Source organism: Megalobrama amblycephala, linkage group LG20 (genome assembly GCF_018812025.1).
Source record: "Megalobrama amblycephala isolate DHTTF-2021 linkage group LG20, ASM1881202v1, whole genome shotgun sequence".
Lineage (NCBI taxonomy): Eukaryota > Metazoa > Chordata > Actinopteri > Cypriniformes > Xenocyprididae > Megalobrama > Megalobrama amblycephala.
The window spans coordinates 16,637,403-16,655,244 of NC_063063.1; the positions used below are offsets into that span (position 1 = coordinate 16,637,403).

General features: G+C 37.2%; 1 protein-coding gene across 1 annotated transcript in view; it reads left to right on the top strand.

The window, feature by feature from the left end:
* Nucleotides 1-17,842, top strand: part of nrxn1a (neurexin 1a) — a 207,716-nt gene that overhangs the window by 12,580 nt on the left and 177,294 nt on the right.

Below are 17,842 nucleotides of genomic sequence, written 5' to 3' on the forward strand. Positions count from 1 at the left end.
GAATGTAATGTAGGGTTATGAAGGAAAACGGCGCATTAAAATTAGCCTGATGCTAGAAAATCAGTTGCACAGAATGTGTAGATATGTATTAATACCTAAAGGCAACTAACAGTTTGCTTTGTTTTATAATTTATCACAAAAAAATACAATAAAAGTAGTAATAATACATAGTAATTGCCTCGACAGACAGGTTTATCTCCATTATTTCAGAAATATTAAAATAAAATCTGTATAATAATGACCACAAGGAGTAGTCGACGAGAACACGTGCAGATTTGGGACACATTTATAAGAATATGTTGTTAAAATAAACATGTGTTGTCAGATCATCGCCAAAAATCAGGTAAGAGCTCTTCTGCAGACATTGATTCCTTGTAGAACATTCCATACAGCCTGTATGCACAAATGCATATTAATTTAGTAGCACTTTACTGCTCTTTGATGTTAAATTACAATTTTTGAAGAGCTCGGTGAGATCCAGCTAAGGTAAGTGGACGGCACCCAGCACTGTCACAACTGCAGCCACTCACATCCTGCACCCGGCTCACAGACCACTGCATGCTGGTTTATCCACTGAAATTTAAACACAACAAAAGGGCTCCACACATAGACTGATGGGGTTATGCACCTTGGTTTGAAATGTGAGGGATCCGTGATAGGTGGAGCAGGTAGGTAGGTGTGCTTTCTGTCTTTGGCGGGGATCTTGATTGTGCTCTGTAAGGCATTGACACCCAGGCCATCACACTATCCTTAATGGGCTAATGCCCACAGGAGATGTGGGGGCTTCAAGGCTTCTCTTAGCACATTTGAATACATTTTCAGAGGCATTTATATTTTCTCTCATTCCATTTTCTTATAGAAAATTGGTTTTCATCTGTCTGTAAAATTGAATGAAATGGTGCGTGTGGCGGCTGACCTTGCCAGCGGGGTCACGCTGGCATTATCAAATGAATTTTACATTGTGATATTTTTCTGTGGGTATATGTTTGTGTGTGTGTGTGTATGAGAGAGGATCTCAGTTGTTAAAGAGAAATTGAATGAATTGAAATGTGCAATTCTTGTTCATTTATATTCTGTTTATTGTTTGCGTAGCCGTTTTCGTGTTTCAGTGAAGTCCTGCAATTAAATCAGAACAAATTTACCAATAATTGCAGCCTAATTAATTACAAGGCAGCACATGATATAATTAAAGATTCAGTAAACTTCTGTTTCATCTCAGTTGTATTATTTAGATCTTCAGTTGAGCTGTGCGTGGTTAAGAATATAAATTACCAGCATGTCGGATATTTATTATAATTCAGTATATGCATATATAAATCTCTACTCTTATTACATCACTTTATGGCATTGTTATATGCTGAGAAGGTAGTCAGAGAGTGCCAGAACTAAATAACAGTAAATATGTTTACTTGCAAAAGAGTTGTTTTTTAATTAGGATATGACTGAATATGATAACTGAAGTTATGATAGAAGGTTTTATAAGCTATTCTGTTTCTCCCGAAGGAGTGTTTAAACTTGAGATAAAGTTCTTAAGTGAAAAATAGGAAAAGTGTGCGATTTCACATGCTTGTCGTCTTAGCATTCGTAATGAAAGTTAGGGCTGGTTTTCACAAAAAGCCCTGCAAGATTTGAAATGTTACATAAACAGTCCTTGCAAAGTTCATAAGCATCTTTTTTTCCTTTCTTTCTTTTTTTTTTTTTTTTTTTTTTTTTTTTTTTTTTTTTACTGAAGAGCAGTTTAGTTATTAAACACCAAGGGAAAAAAGCTTGAAAATTTAAAATGCAGAATAAGAAGCTGTAATGTTAAATAACTGTATATAAATAACTAATTTCTTTGATTAAAGGATTAGTTTACTTTCAAATGAAAATTACCCCAAGCTTTACTCACCCTCAAGCCATCCTAGGTGTAAATGACTTTCTTCTTTCTGATGAACACAATCGAAGATATTTCAATAAATATCCTGACGCATCCAAGCTTTATAATGGCAGTGAACGGGACCAACGAGTTTGCAGCTCAAGAAAGTTCACATCCATCCATAATAAACGTACTCCACTCGGCTCCGGAAGGTTATTAAAGGCCTTCTGAAGCGAAGCGATGCATTTGTGTAAAAAAATATATCCATATTTAACAAGTTGAAGTAAAATATCTAGCTTCCGCCAGACCGAAGAAAGTGTAAAACTCTTGCAAAATGTTTATGCTACGTCCTACGCCTTCCCTATTCAGCTTACGGAAAAAGTGTAACTGACGCGACGCCAGTTTACATTTTCTTCGTATTCATTTTCTACATATTGGCATGATAATGGATATGGCAATGTAATGCATTTGGTCTTGGCCGAATAGATCTGCTATGCTTTTGCTGCTGCAGAGCAAGTACAGAGCTACTGCTAATTCATTCACAGACATGCTGCTGCTGCACATATACAGTACATTAAATAAACCCCATTGCAGATCTATACAGTGGAGCTGGGGAAGGTGAAGGTTTTCTGAAAGTGCGCTGCAGACTGCTAACAGCAAACAATGGCAAGTATTTGAATGTTAAGCAGCAAACTCATTGGCCGCTGATACCACAGTAACCAATCAGCTGCTCTATGTAGATAATGATGTGACTGCTACCAGTGAGTTAAGGACCTATTAGCCTGCACCATCTAGAGTTTCATGCCAGAACTTTGTATATATCCTTTAAAAAAACCTCTAGTTCTCTCTGTAATCGCAATCCATATCCCTTTAATGTGATACTAGGTCATATGTTTAGGGACATTTGAACATCAAGGGTCCTTTGAGCAGTGTCCTTGCTTTCAGCATGAGTGAACTCTAAGCCCTTACATAGATTTTTTTTTTATTTTTTTTTTTTTTATGTTTATATGTGTGCTTCCCTGTGGGAATGCATAAACCCATTTTTACTTGACATTAGCCGGATCGAAGACAAGTGCAAATATCTTATTTAAATACGTGCCGTACAGCATAGATGAAGTGTGCGTCTGTGAGATTGTGCTTGTCTTCTCTTTGCAGCCGTATTACCGTCGTTCTTATGCTAAGTTGCTTTGGGGAGGATAAAAGATGTGCGGTAATGCGGGTGGTGCGCAGAAGGCCGGTGGGTCTAATTGCTGTCATTTCACTCCGAGAGAGCCTGTGAAGCTGAATCGTTGCTCCAGGCGCTGTAAAGCCCGGTTCACAGGTGGGACTACACTGACTCCAAATTACAATTCTTTAAGTCTAATTGACATGGCGGCATAAAAAATGCCAACAGTTTGGGTATTTATAGTAAATCCTCTGAATTGAAACCTCCTGCACCTGTTTAAATGAGCAATGTTGTGGTAGAGGTGTAAAATTTGTTCGTTTCCTGAAAAGACTTTTTTGTTGCGAGTGAAATTATCCAGCCAGCTTGTTTCATTTAGCATGTTTAGCTTTTGCTATAATCTAAAAAAAAAAAAATGCTGTGCTAGCAGTCGTTTCTTCTTTGCCAAGAAACGCAGCTCAGATACCATCACTCACTTGTGTCATTGTCACAGATGACCCTGAGTGTGATAGGAAGAAGAAAGCCTGCTGTGACGTGTTGATCAATACGTATTTAAAATCCCATTACGCCTGCCGTTGCACATCGGATGCCTCGTTAATGTAATTACAAAAGTGGAACGGCCTCTTAAATTACTACAACCGTACCTTTGCTGACTTGCCACTGTCGCATTCATTCATACACTGTGATGTATTAGATGAAACGCAGAGAAAATAAAGTGTGCACCAGTGGAAACACACCACTGGGTTTCTGTTGTGAAAAATGAATCTCACTAACCTGCTAGCTAAACCACATTGTCAATATTTAGAAATAAATCAATAGCACTACCTCACAGGCACAGGTGATTAAAGATTAAAAGATGCTAATCTACTCTGTACAATGACCTCTCCAGACCTCTTATGTGAGACTTTGTGTACAGACTACAAACGAAGCATACAAACTGACCAACTTTTTATTTTAATTGTAGCGTAAGTCACACAAGGTCACACATTCCAGTTAGAAGCACTTCCTGCAATCTAACAGCCGTTCATCCATCACAAATCCCATCACCTTATACTCTGTTCTCATTCAACACTCTTTGACACAAAACTTCAAAGACTTTTTTATAAGGAAGAGAGGCAGTGTTTCAGGCATGCTGCCAGTTGGAACTGATGTTATGTTGCTTGAAGTAAAAAAAAAAAAAAGGAAAGAAAAGAACTTTTTTTTTTCTTTTACTGGAGGAAGAGTATGTTGTGTTATTTATGGATTTAATACTGCCTCCAGCCTCCCAGTCTTCATATCTACAAGACACCAGTCCTATGCTAGACCTTATCTTAAATTGGGTGCACATTTCAATCAAACAGTTTCAGTTGGAATCATTTCGGATGATATTTCACTCAAAAGATACAATAAATTGGGGAAACCATTAGAACATCAATGTCAAGTGGCCTAATGTCATATTTTTTGTAACTGAAGAATTTTGTTTGTAGGCATTTCCTCTGCTGACTAGCAGTCATTTAAATGATGGAGGGTCATTCTTTCTTGATCATTTCTGAAGCACTCTCCACACGTGCTTTTAAAACCACTTCAGACTGCAAACAAGAAGCACAAAGCAGAAACAATTACAGGTGAAGTGAGATACAATCTGATCATTTGTCATTGGTGTTGTTTTTAAAATTTTACCCAAATGGCTTCTTCAATATGTTATTACTTGTAAAAAAAATAGTAACACTTTGCAATAATGTTTGCTTTGTTAACATTAATGCAGTTAAGCACTAGGTATCACAAACTAACAATGCACTATTCTAGAAATACCAATACATTAACATTTATATATTTAAAGGGTTAGTTCACCCAAAAATTTGTCATTAATTACTCACCCTCATGTCATTCCACACCCGTAAGACGTTCATCTTCTGAACACAAATTAAGATATTTTTGATGAAATCACAGAGGTATATTCTCATCCATAGACAGCAATTTAACTGACACTTTCAAAGCCCAGAAAGGTACTAAAGACATTGTTAAAAAAGTCGACGTGACTGCAGTGGTTCGACTTAATTTTATGAAGCGACAAGAATACTTTGTGTGCGCAAAAATAAAATGACTTTATTCAACAATATCTTCTCTTCTGTGTCATTCTCTTACACTGTTTATGTCAAGCGCTCCCAGGTTCTATGTCAAAACGCAGACTCATTATAGGCCAGCTCCTGCGTCAGCATCACACGCATGCGTCGTGCTGCTCATGTGATCAGCTTTGGCCAATACTGAGCCGGCATTCGGACGTAAACATGGAAGTCTTCACTGTGCTTACTGTGGCAGATATGTAAGGATAATGACAGGGAAGAGAAGAGATGTATAAAGTATAAAATAAATTGAATAAAGTTATTTTTGTTTTATTCTCGTCGCTTCATAAAATTAAGTTTGAACCACTGCAGTCATGTCGACTGTTTTAATGATGTCTTTAGTACCTTTCTGGACCTTGAAAGTGTCAGTTAAGAGTTTAGAGTCATATACCTCTCAGATTTCATCATCTTAATTTGTGTTCTGAAGATAAATGAAGGTCTTAAGGGTTTGGAACGACATGAGGGTGAGTAATTAATGACAAGATCTTCATTTTTGGGTGAACTAACCCTTTAAAATTGAATAAATTAAGCATCTGCTTTGTGTTGGCATTCTGATCATCTTGTTGAGGTTCATTTTGCAGTGATTGGTTGGCTGAATGGCTATTATTGATTTACAATGAAATATTGATTGATTTGAGTTAAAATTTTTGCATTTTGCCTGTATGTAAGCTTAACGTTTCCACTGAGAAAAAAAGTCCATTACAAAACAATCGGTATGGCAGCAAGACTGCAACAGTATTACATTAATTTTAATACTGTCCTCTGATGTTATTTTAATTACAATTGAGATGTAAGATTGCAGCATTTCCAATACAGAGTGTGAGAGTTTACAGTATGATACAAGAGACATGAAAGTAGTGCGGTTTCAGTTACTCCTCAAAAAATGTATTAAAATCAGGCTGTCATTGAAATAAGAATTAGAATTCTGGTTAAAGGTGAAACAAACAAAATGAACATGACAGTGAAGCTGATAAAATTAACCAATTTAAACTGAATATTGATGAAATACAAATTAAAGGTGCTACAGAGGATCTTTTTGTCGACTGAGAAACCAAAGACCGTTAGTGAGTTTTTGAAATGAGCGCATGCATAAGAACAACCCCCCTCCTTCACAGCTCATTTTGAGGGAACGCCTCCCAAAACTTGTGCACGAGTATTGGAACACGAGTGTTTACCACCGGCATTCGCTGTGTCGTGTTAGTGGATTCATTATGTCGGACTCACCGCAGGTAACTCATAATTTGCAGTTGTTACTCCTGACAAAAACATTGCATGCGGCACATGTGGAGTGTGGAAAGTTACTGGAACGCGCACGTCTCTCACAAGGAACGTAATGGCAGTGATTGACAAGCCAGAGGGCCAATCGTTTATGCAATGATCGCGTAAATGATTGGCTGATGTTTTTAAGACCCTACCTCATGCACAGATGTATATTAATATTATTCCTGTCAGTGCACCTAATAAATAGTCTTTTATCAGTTATTAAAGACAGTTTCAAGTAATATTGCAAAAATGTATAAAACAAAACATCCTCTGTAACACCTTTAAAGGATTAGTTCACTTCGGAATTTAAATTTTTTGATAATTTACTCACCCCCATGTCATCTAAGATGTTTGTCTTTATTTCTTCATTTAAAAAGAAATTAAGGTTTTTGAGGAAAACATTCCAGGATTTTTTTCCATATAGTGAACTTCAACAGGGTACAACGGGTTGGAGGTCCAAATTGCAGTTTCAATGCAGCTTCAAAGGGCTCTACACGATCCCAGTCAAGGAATAAGGGTCTTGTCTAGCGAAACAATAGGTAATTTTCTAAAAAAAATAAATAAAGTATATATTTTTTTAACCACAAATGCTCATCTCAAATGCTCATACTCTGTGTTGGAAAAGTCACGCGTGACGTAGGCGAAAGTACCAATCCAGTGTCTACGAAGCGAATGTGCAAAGACTCTCATGTCAAACGCCCTTTACAAAAAAAGATAAACAACGATGTTGGAGGAGAAAATGGGATGGAGTTTTTCACCCTACCGCGGTACTTCCACCTACATCACACGTGACCTTTCCAACGTGATTATGTAATGTGTGGCGGATCGCAGAGCTAGTGCAAGATGAGCATTTGTGGTATCCAGTCTCTAAAAGAGGTCATTCTCAAAGAATGGAAAAAGATAGATGTTGCAAAATGTCGCCAAATGTTCATCCTATGCATAGAAGAATTAGTGCTGTCATTAAAAATCATGGAGGCCACACAAAGTACTAGATGTAGTAGTTTTTGTTATGGGGTGTACTCATTTTTGCATCACCCTAATTTGAGTAAAACTGAAAATGTGTAATCCAAGTTATATTATTAACCTTACTTTCATGTTATAAGTTAAACAGATGTTATATAAAACTTGGTCTTGTCAACATTTTGGAAATTGTTTTTGTGTTCATTGAGATATTCTTTAAAATGTTACTTTTCAAAGGGGGTGTACACATTTACGCTGAGCACTGTATATAAAAATAAAATCTGCTGCAATCTTTTTCATTTCCAAGAAAATGTATTGATCAGCCTACCCAAAACATGAACATAATGCAGTTAATGGGTGAGCATCTAATATTACAGTGTTGTTATGGACAATGCTGACTATTAGTAAATATCTGGCTGCTGAATGATTGACCAATCAGAATCAAGCTTTCCAGAGAGCCGTGTAATAACTTTAGAACAAGCATGAATTAACAATATACATAAATAGTAAATGCTGTGAAAATGTTGTTTGTTTTTAGAATTCCTAACACATTAACTAATGTTAACAAATTGAACCTTACTGTAAAATGATAGATGATTAAGCCCAAGTCTCACACTACACCTATGCTGGTGTTTTCTGCAGATAATACAAACGATTTATGGTGGTGGTTATTTCCCGACATTTATTCAATTGGAGCAGTCTGCAATGGAGGACAGCTCATTTCATGGGGTTCAGATGCATGGCTAACCCCATCAGAGCAGCAGACATTTTAGGATTGTGTCTGGGCTAAAGGTGCTGAATACTCAGACAGTCAGGGGACTGCAATGAGTTCACTGTCGCCATTTATGTAGAGCCGATCATTGTTAATAAGATGATTTTCTCATTAAATTCCCATAATGAAATTAAAAAGTAATCAGCAGATGTCATTCATCCGTTTTTGGAATATGGGGGGAGGGGGATCTTTGGGGAGGCGGAAGGATTTCTTGATAGGTCAGTCTAGCCACTGAGAAACACTTTAATCTCAAATGCCACTATGCAGACCAATTCAAAATGTATTACCCACCTCTTCTAAATGGATTTAAACTGAACACTGACATCAGTGGCCCCAATTTGCCAGTTTCTATGCACTGTACTGAAATCTAGAAATATAATGTTCACCATTGATATTTATGAATCAAGCCACAATATAGTGTAGATGGTATTTAATTTGTCTTGCAGTATTTTCTTAATTGAGTTAAGAGCTTTTCTTCTGTTTTTCACTTTATGCAAATTAAAGTTGCATAGAAAGTTTTTTTCCCCTCTATTCCAGGGATTTGTGAAGCAACATCATGCAATATTATTTAACATTGCCATTATATTTGCTGAGAGCCATGTCATAGCTAGCAACATTCGATTATTATGCATAATTATGTGTATAATTGTTTAATAGCATATTTATTTCAAGTATTACATTAAGATCTAAATGACCCTCATCGAAACAGTGTGATATTACCAGATATTATAGCCATACATGTCGCGCTGCAAAGTGTTATGTTGCAGTCATTAAGGCAGAAATAGGACAGAAAAGACTAGGTAATGAGAGGCTCTGTCTTTCTCTTCTTTGGAGTTGAAGCAACACTTTTATCTTGTTGAAGGAGAGGAACATGCTGAGACTAATTTGCTGGAGCAATGCTCGCTGGCAGTATTTTTCCATCAGGTCAAGCTATTTTGAAATACCCTCAAGGTGTGATAGTGCTTGGACTCATTGTTGTGGTGTGCCTGCCAGAATGTCATTACCAGCATTGGTAGGTGGGTGCTATCCTCATCCGATGCACTGCACGTTCACATGCGTGCTGGGGTGATACAGCTGATATAACCTTTTGGAGGAGATTTAGCAATATTGGCCTGTAAACATCATAAATTAAAGTTTATCGCTTGCTTTTGATACTGACTTGCTTGCAGTGTTGTGGAAGATACTTTCTGAATAAACGGATGCTTTCCAAGCTGCAAGCAACTCATTATTTAAGTTAGTTCAACTACAGTCTGCAAATGTACTGTATAATTATCTAATATCATTTATATTTTAATTGGAGACTAAAGGCCTGTTCACACCAAGAACGATAACTATAACGATAACGATAATATTAGCGTCCAAACCAGCGGACAGTATCGTTCTGTTTATTCTAGAGTTCTTTAAAGCAGGATGGAATTTGATTGGCTGTCAGTGTTTTTAGTATTCATCAGCTGGGAAAAAATCATCGCGAAAGTGATTCCGTTTCTCTTTGCTGTTATTGCTGTAGTTGTGGTGTGAACTCTGCTATTCTTTTATATTTAGAATGAGATTAGAATATAATTTTATAATAGCGGGCTTTTAGACTTTTTTTTTTTTTTTTTTTAAATTAACGAACATTGCACATGTAAATTTACACTAAATACTAGGGTTGTGCACCATTCAGATTTTTTGAGAATTTATATCCCAGTTCAGTTCCTGAATTTGAATTTGTAAAATTCAAAAAAAATAATATAAATGTATTTTGTTTTTTTAAGTAGAACTTTAACAATTTTTGTTGGTTTTACAAAAGCAAAGTTTGAAAGACCTTTTCAACAAGCCTTTGAAAGAGAGATGGATGGATGGATGGATGGATGGATAGATGGATGGATAGATAGATAGATAGATAGATAGATAGATAGATAGATAGATAGATAGATAGAAGTACTGACTTGGGTAACGCTTTCAAATTCAAACACTTCCATGTAATTTCAAATGCTGCTGTGCGTTGATCATTGTAGCCAATCACAGACATATCTGATGAGCATGTCAACACAGTGGCCAATCAGGTGTTTACGAATCCGCTCAACAGTGCTCAAAGCATCACATTTTTAAAATTTCAGTACCGATAGATACCAAAGTCGATACTTTTGACAACTCTAATAATAGATTTATAAGTCTATCACAGAAAAAAAGTACAGAAAAAAATCTAAGTTTATTTAGTTGATATTTTTCATCATATTTAAAAATGTATCTTTTGTGAACCAGAGTGGAAGAAATCTTCATTTCCTAGAATGTTTAACCCGCATTGAATTCAGTAAATTTCTCATTCCAATTCAACTTCCTGTGGGGCACTACCAATTCAATTTAAATTCTGTCTCACGATTTGAAAGGGAGCTAAAACCTTGATTCTAAATTTTGCGCAACCCTGCCAAATACAGCTAAAACTAGACGACACCCGAGCAAGATGAATGGAAATGTTAACTGATAGTTTTCTCCAGGCATTATAGGTGTCCTTGGATCCTGCAGCTATGATTCACCGACCAAAAGATAGAACTGTGCTTTTGTGCATTAAACAGAAATAGAAAGTCCTGACAGCCCTCCAAATAACGAAAAGCGGAAAAAAGAACGAAAGAAAACAAAAAGAGAAATCATTGGCAACACAGATCAATACACAACGGACACACAAGCTCCCCAGGTGAGCAAGATGGAGATCAGACGTTGAATCGATAGCCTGCAGTCAATAGAGGAGAGTGACTGAGGTGATGGAAAACTATATCCTGGGCAGACGAGCGAGGGCACAGTCCCCGAGACGAGGGGGTGGGGGCCCTAAGCTGAGCTTGCACGACCGTTTCATTTTCAGCGGGAATACGTCCGACCTTGGTTATTTAAGATCAGCATAAATCTCCCTTGAGTAGAGCTGGCAGCAACTCACTCCCTGTTGTGCCACTTATCTTCATAGAGCATCGTTTGCTAGCAGCCAAATTGTCAAGAGATTATTTTTTACTTTATTTATTCTTTTATACCTTGGTAGCAGATGTGATATCGTGATTTATTGTTGTTTCAGCGGGTTGATGCCAGGAATAAACAGGACGCTTATCTATATTCTAATTTCCGATAGAGCGCCTACAATAAAGCGCTGTAGCTGCCGCGACCTTTAAAGCGATTAAATATACAAACATGCGCATTCGAAAATGAACCTTAAATACACACACACACGCAAGCACAAATAATTTTTTTTAAAGCTGAAGTGATGCGTGATGACAGCTTGTGTATTGAAAAGCAGTAAATATGCATGAGAAAGGCTGCTGAGCATTTTCCTCTTCACAGTCGGTGGATTGTGAAGAAAGATGTGAATTGTGTGATTCATTTCTCATGAGTCATAAAGCTTATGCATTCATAGTCGCTCCTTTAAGTGCCATATGTGAACTTCAGATTCAGGCTGAATACGGGAAGAAAAAAAAAAAAAACAGTCAGATCCCTGCGGTTAGTTGCCCTTAAAGGTTTGCGATGCATAAAGATAAACAGACAGCTTCGGCATGATAGATTGATGGGTGTTTTAATGAAACCATAAATTAGGCTGTTTTGCCCCGCGCAGATTCAAGTGCAAATTCAAGCTGTCCTCTCCAGATAATTGTAATACCTTAATTAACAGAACACATGAATGCATAAAGGCCTCAGAAGGGAAAATACATATTTAAATCCTTCCGTTTAGCCCACTTTGATGAATTTCAAATTTCTTGCACTGAAGGGACGGGGAGCGCCCCCGCGGGAGAATGAGCTCTGCCATTTCCCCATTCCTCTTGACCTGCCAAATCTGTGGTGGCCGGCACCAGTCGGCCTCCCTGGGGGTGCGCGGGTACTCATTAATCTCCGGCTCGCTGTCCCAAAGGGGGCAGAGTAATTGTTTAATGCTAGATACGAAGAGATCATGATTCTCTCGGTTTGACATTTATGAGGTCATCAGTGTCTCTCTACATTAATGCACGTATTTATTCACACGACATGGCAGATAAAATAGGCTTTACGGATATCCGGCGAACCGCACGGCCAGCTTCTCATAATAAGAGTATCTGCGTGACATTTCTAATGAGTGTGTAATTTACTGAATGATGCAATTACATCACCGATATAATGATGGGCTGTGATTGACATTGTGTGTGTTTTAATAGCAAACCACAATGACATGTTTCACATGGAAAGTGTTGCGTGTCTTGCCCTCGCTGTTATTCCTTCTGTTGGCTTAATTGTTTTGCTAATTATCCTGTAATGGCATAATGCTTGCCACTCTATATGTCAACTCTAAAAATATATTGCCATTTATATTTCTGACACGGGCGATGAGCTCTCTGAATTTCAATGAGCGTGGATTGCTAAATATATATATATTAGGAAATAATTGATTTCGGGCCACGGACTGGCTGTAGTTAACCCCTTATTAAAATGGAAACCTCTTGTCATTAAAACCTTCCAGGCCAATTAAGAAAGGAAAGAATGTTTGTGTGCTGATTAATCTTCAGGCTTTCTGTTGGGATGGTTTCCCCATGTCCATTTCAGTCGATGAATGGATATAGTCAGAATCTCAAATTACAATTTTGTCATAATTTTATGTAATTCCAAACATTTTTTAATCTTTGGGTGAACTGTTAGTTCTGTAAGCACATGTCAAAAATGATCGAAAGTGAATACATTTATACATTTATGCAGTTGGCAGGTGCTTTTATCCAAATTGACTTACATTTTTTTTTAAAGGGGTCATATTTTGCCTCTTTTTACAAGATGTAATATAAGTCTCAGGTGTCCCCAGAATGTGTCTGTGAAGTTTCAGCTCAAAATACCCCACAGATCATTTATTATACCATGTTGAAAATGCCCATTTTTGAGTTGAAGCAAAAACATGCTGTTTTTGTGCATGTATCTTTAAATGCAAATGAGCTGCTGCTCCCTGCCCCCTATCCAGAATAGCACTGTGCCTCAGAAACTTACACAAAAAGGTCTATGGTCTATGCACATCCAAAGCATGCGCAAGCTAAGCGAGTTGTCAGACGGTGCATCGTGTGAGTATTAAACTAAGTTCTCTTACACGTCTTATTGCTTAAGCTGTCAAATACACACAAGGTTATGTCAAAAACACACAAAGTGCACATAAACAGTTATGTCTGTGAACGTAAAGAGAAGGAAAATGAAATCACATGTGTATATTAGATCTGTGTATGTGGAAGTAACATAATATACTGTACCTACTACTTTATATGCTGTTAATATGGATTAAACAAAAGAAAAACAGAAAATCACTCATTGCTCTTGACTGAATCATTTTAGTAGCTAGAATACATTTCTTACTTGAATGCTGCTGTTAAATAAACATGGCGGACTGTGTACAGCTCACCCAAGGGGAGGAGCTAAGCTAATAGGACAGATTCTGTGTCAGTTGTAGGCGGAGCCTGTTACAATGTGATGTCACATTGGAGCACATTCCTGAATGGCTCATTTTGAGACACTTTCAGATTTAGAATAATGATTTTTTTTTTTTTTTTTACCACAATAGTTCACACACTGCGGACACATAATTATGTTAAAAACAATATAAAAGTGAATTTTGCATAATATAGGTCCCCTTTAAGGTATACTTGTTTTATTAGTTCCTGTTTTCCCTGAGAATCAAACCTTGACCTTGGCATTACTAGTGCCATACTCTATCGTTTGAGCTACAGGAAGGCTATGAAGTTGGCTTCAGTAGCAAACTATGCTGGCTAAGTTTTATAACAAAGGGCTGTTTTCCTGTGATCGTCAATTGAAGCCACCAAAGTGTTGCTGCCCAGCCAATTCATTTAAGTTGACTTAACAGAGAGACCTCTTGGATTGGCTGTCTCAATCTAAACGTATGGCCCATCACAACTTTAATAGCAAACACAAGATGGGCTTACCGCCACAGTGGCTCTGGGGCTGATCATTCGTCTCGTGTGGAGAGGGGGGCAGTAAATCAGCCCTGGCTGGGGATGTGACGCCTCGGACGGGGATAATTTGTGCTCATTCTGTTCTGGAGAAACTGGGCCGGAGATCATTAGGCCATAAATCATGCCAAAGACGGATGTAAATGTAAAAGAACAGGAAACACAAAAACAGAACCCTGAGTCAAGACTGGAAATGGAAACACTGTGCTCTGTTAAATGACTTCCTGGGGCTGGTTTAGCTGGTAATTTTCCTTGAGCAACAAACTTTCAAGAAGGAGTTCTTAAAGACTTTTACGTGGTGGTTTTCAGTTGAAGTTTGTTTTAATGAAATGTGACAAACTGTCTGTGAGGATGGTGGAATGGCACAGGTTTTGTCACATTGTCTTGCAGCACGTTATTGGAGCAGTGTGAGTGGGTATGATCATGCATCTTTGATTGAGGGGAATTGGGAGTACTTTGCATGTACATTGTTGTTTAGAAGCTCATTGCTGCCTTTATATTTTACACTCTGAAGTTCTTAGAGTGTAATTTGATTATAAAATGCCAGATAAGAGTGTACAGTCTAGCTGTTATTTGAATATGAATAAAATAGAATTGAAGAAATTACCTGTTTTTAGAAATTTTACCAGAGCTTAAACTGGAAGTACATTACAACTGCATCAAGCAGCCGTTACTATATTCTAATATGCTGATTTGGTACTCGATTTTTAATAATCACACTTATCAAGTGTTTGCTGCTTTATTTTTGTGGATGAATAGAACATTTTGTTAGATGAATAGAAAGTTCACAGGTTCAAAATTTATTTGAAGTAGAACTCTGTCTTTTGTAAAAATTATAAATGTCTTTACTGTCACTTTTTATCAGTTTTGTCCTTGCTGGATAAAAGTATTAATTTAAAAAAAAAACACTCCAAGCTTTTGAATGGTAGTATGTCATAGTTTACACACAGATATTGTTTCAGGAGCACCAGATCAGCATATTTGTATGATTTCTGAAGAATCATGTGACGCTGAAGACTCTGCTGAAAATTCAGCTAGTTTTTCTTTTTTAAATTTTAGTGCATTTTTATCAAATAAATGTAGGTTGGGGAGCATAAAAGACTTCTTTCAAAACCCCCTAAAAAGGTCTTAATTATTTAAAAGCTGTGTATTACTATGATAAAATATTATTTATATGTAGTTAAAAAGCTTTATTTTTTGTAAAATAATTAAATTATTATTATTTATATGAGTTCACTACAAATATTGCATTACCCTTGTACTTATTGGGCAGTCTTTGTCTCAGTATTTTGTAGAATTTTTTTTTTTCTTCATTTGTGCTTTTCCAAATAAGGCAATTGGCTTTTGTGTATCTTTTCGCCCTGCTTTTGTTCTTTTCTCTCATTTTCACCTTGAACTTTATACCTACTGGTGAGAGAGAGATTCCTCTACCATGTCACTTTACCCTTTACAACTCTGCTCTCTCCTGCTGGCCTTCTTTATACACACAGGAAGGATATAATACACCTCTATGTGTGTATGTATGCTTATTTCATCCTTATAAATGGTTTAAATTTGTTGTTTAGTCTTTTCTTCCAATTTAAGACTCCTCAGCATCCTTGTGCAGTACCAAGATCTATTGAATATTCATCCAATAGCTTGTTTTCGTTTCTGAGATTTAATTTGGGTGGGAGCGTCCACAGTAGTGGGAAGATGCAAAGAGTGCTTTTGGTGTGGGTTGTGTTAAACTATAAAAGAGCCGTATGATGCTTGAATGACGTAAAAACAAAAGATTTTAAGTGAGAGGAGTTGTCGTGGTTACAAGAAAAGGTCTTAAACAATAGCTGATGTTCTCCTTGGGACCGAAGAGAAGACTAGCGTCACAATGAGAAGGGTTGCCTAGCAATGCTGTTCGTGCTACACAGAGTAGATATCTAGTCATATTCAAATGAAAAGCACTTTTGGATCCTCAATATTTAGAGTTGCAGGGATCTAAATGGGTGATGGATACAAAGAACGCTGCATCTCAGAACGTCTTTTTGTTCTTCGTGCATTTGCTGACAATGAAGCACGGAGCGATCTTTATTAATACAATTTCCTAATGCTTTTGCTAATTGATTAAAAGGTGATTGCTGAAAGGTCTAACGTGTTCTGGCTGCATTGGTCCGTCTGGGTTCTAATTGCTTTTTAATTGAGTCTTTCTTCCTTTGAATCTGTATCTCCGATTAATGCTTTTTAAAATGGAGGGCAAAGATTGGATAAGCGAGGCTGTTTTCTTTCATAAGATTTCCAATAATCCATATTCATGTCTGGTATGGTGTTATGTTAATGAATTGGAGCTCTTTACGCTGGGTAGAAATGAGTTCCCCCTCTCCTCTTCGCTCCTCGTGATAAGTGCGAGCCACGCCGCGCTCGAGTGGAGAGCGAGCTCTGGAATACATTTAGATTCCCACCACAAGAACAACCTGTCAAATTGGAAATATGGAAATATGACAGCTTATTGAATCCTAGGCAATTTAATGAAGAATGATATTTGATAGGCAAAGCATTTTTGTCAAAAGCAATTATACAAATCGTGCCTGTGCCAGGCCTGGCGAAAACAGCCTTGATTCTGATTTCTTTTCTGCTCATTCTGTCTTCAGATGTGCATGTGTGCATTTATAGGATGATTTGAGTGAGAAACAGAGGAAAAGAGAGAGAAGAGAGCAGGCTGGCATCTACAGCATGTGGCAAAAAGCATAATACCTCATAGAGAAAGCACTCAGCGAACTGAGAAGAGCAAATGGAACCGATGTCAAAAGAGCAACTTTGCTCTGTAGCCTGTGCTGAAACAGAGCAGGCCTCTTTCTAATGTAACAAGGGCACACCGACAGGGTTCATGTTGTGTGCTCTTCTCTGTAAATGCTATCCTTTTCTTACCTTTAATGTCATGGATCATACCTCATGCTCATGCTGAAAACTGAAGTTTTGCCTCTACTCTCCCACTCAGAGTGACTGGATAATTCACCCAAAAATGAAAAAGCTGTCATCATTTTACTCACTATCACGTCGTTCCAAACCTGTACGACTGACTTTCTTCTGTGCAATTTCTTTACTGTTTTTATCACTTTTTTTTTGTTCGTACAATAAGTCAATGGGAACCCATTTTTGTTTTCAACTCTAAAGAAGAAAGACACAAAGTCATACAAATTTGGAACTTGAACTTTCCCTTTAACATCAGAACCGCAATGCTTGTCAAAACTTTCAAACCTCCGTCAGCAGTTATAATCCCACACACTCTAACAATGAAGAGAAATCCTCAGTTGTGAGATACTGTAAAACCACTGCTTAATGAAGAAAGTGGCAAATGTTTCGCTCACATGTGTCCTTTCTCAATGCCTAGTTAACAATGCTTAGTGCAGGTGCCATCTTAATATGAGGAGTCACATGATTGCATGGATATCATATGGGTAATAAAAGCAGTGGTTTTATCTCACAATTGATGTTCTGTCTTAATTTTTTAGAGTTTGTGGGCTTTTTTGAAATGTTTTTTGGTGAGTTTTGGGCTATTTAGCAGCAGTGTTGGGCACGTTACTTTAAAAAAGTAATTAGTTCTAGTTACTTCTCACAAATAGTAACAGAGTTAGTAACTGAGTTACATCATTATAAAAGTAAGTAATTACCAGGGAAAGTAACTATTGCGTTACTGTAAAAAAAAAAAAAAATAAAATGTGTCAAATAACTTGAATGCCCCCAATATTAAGTCTAAGATTAAATAATTCCGCTCTTGCTTATATGTAGTGTCATATATATGTTTAAATAGTCCTATGTTATGTTTTA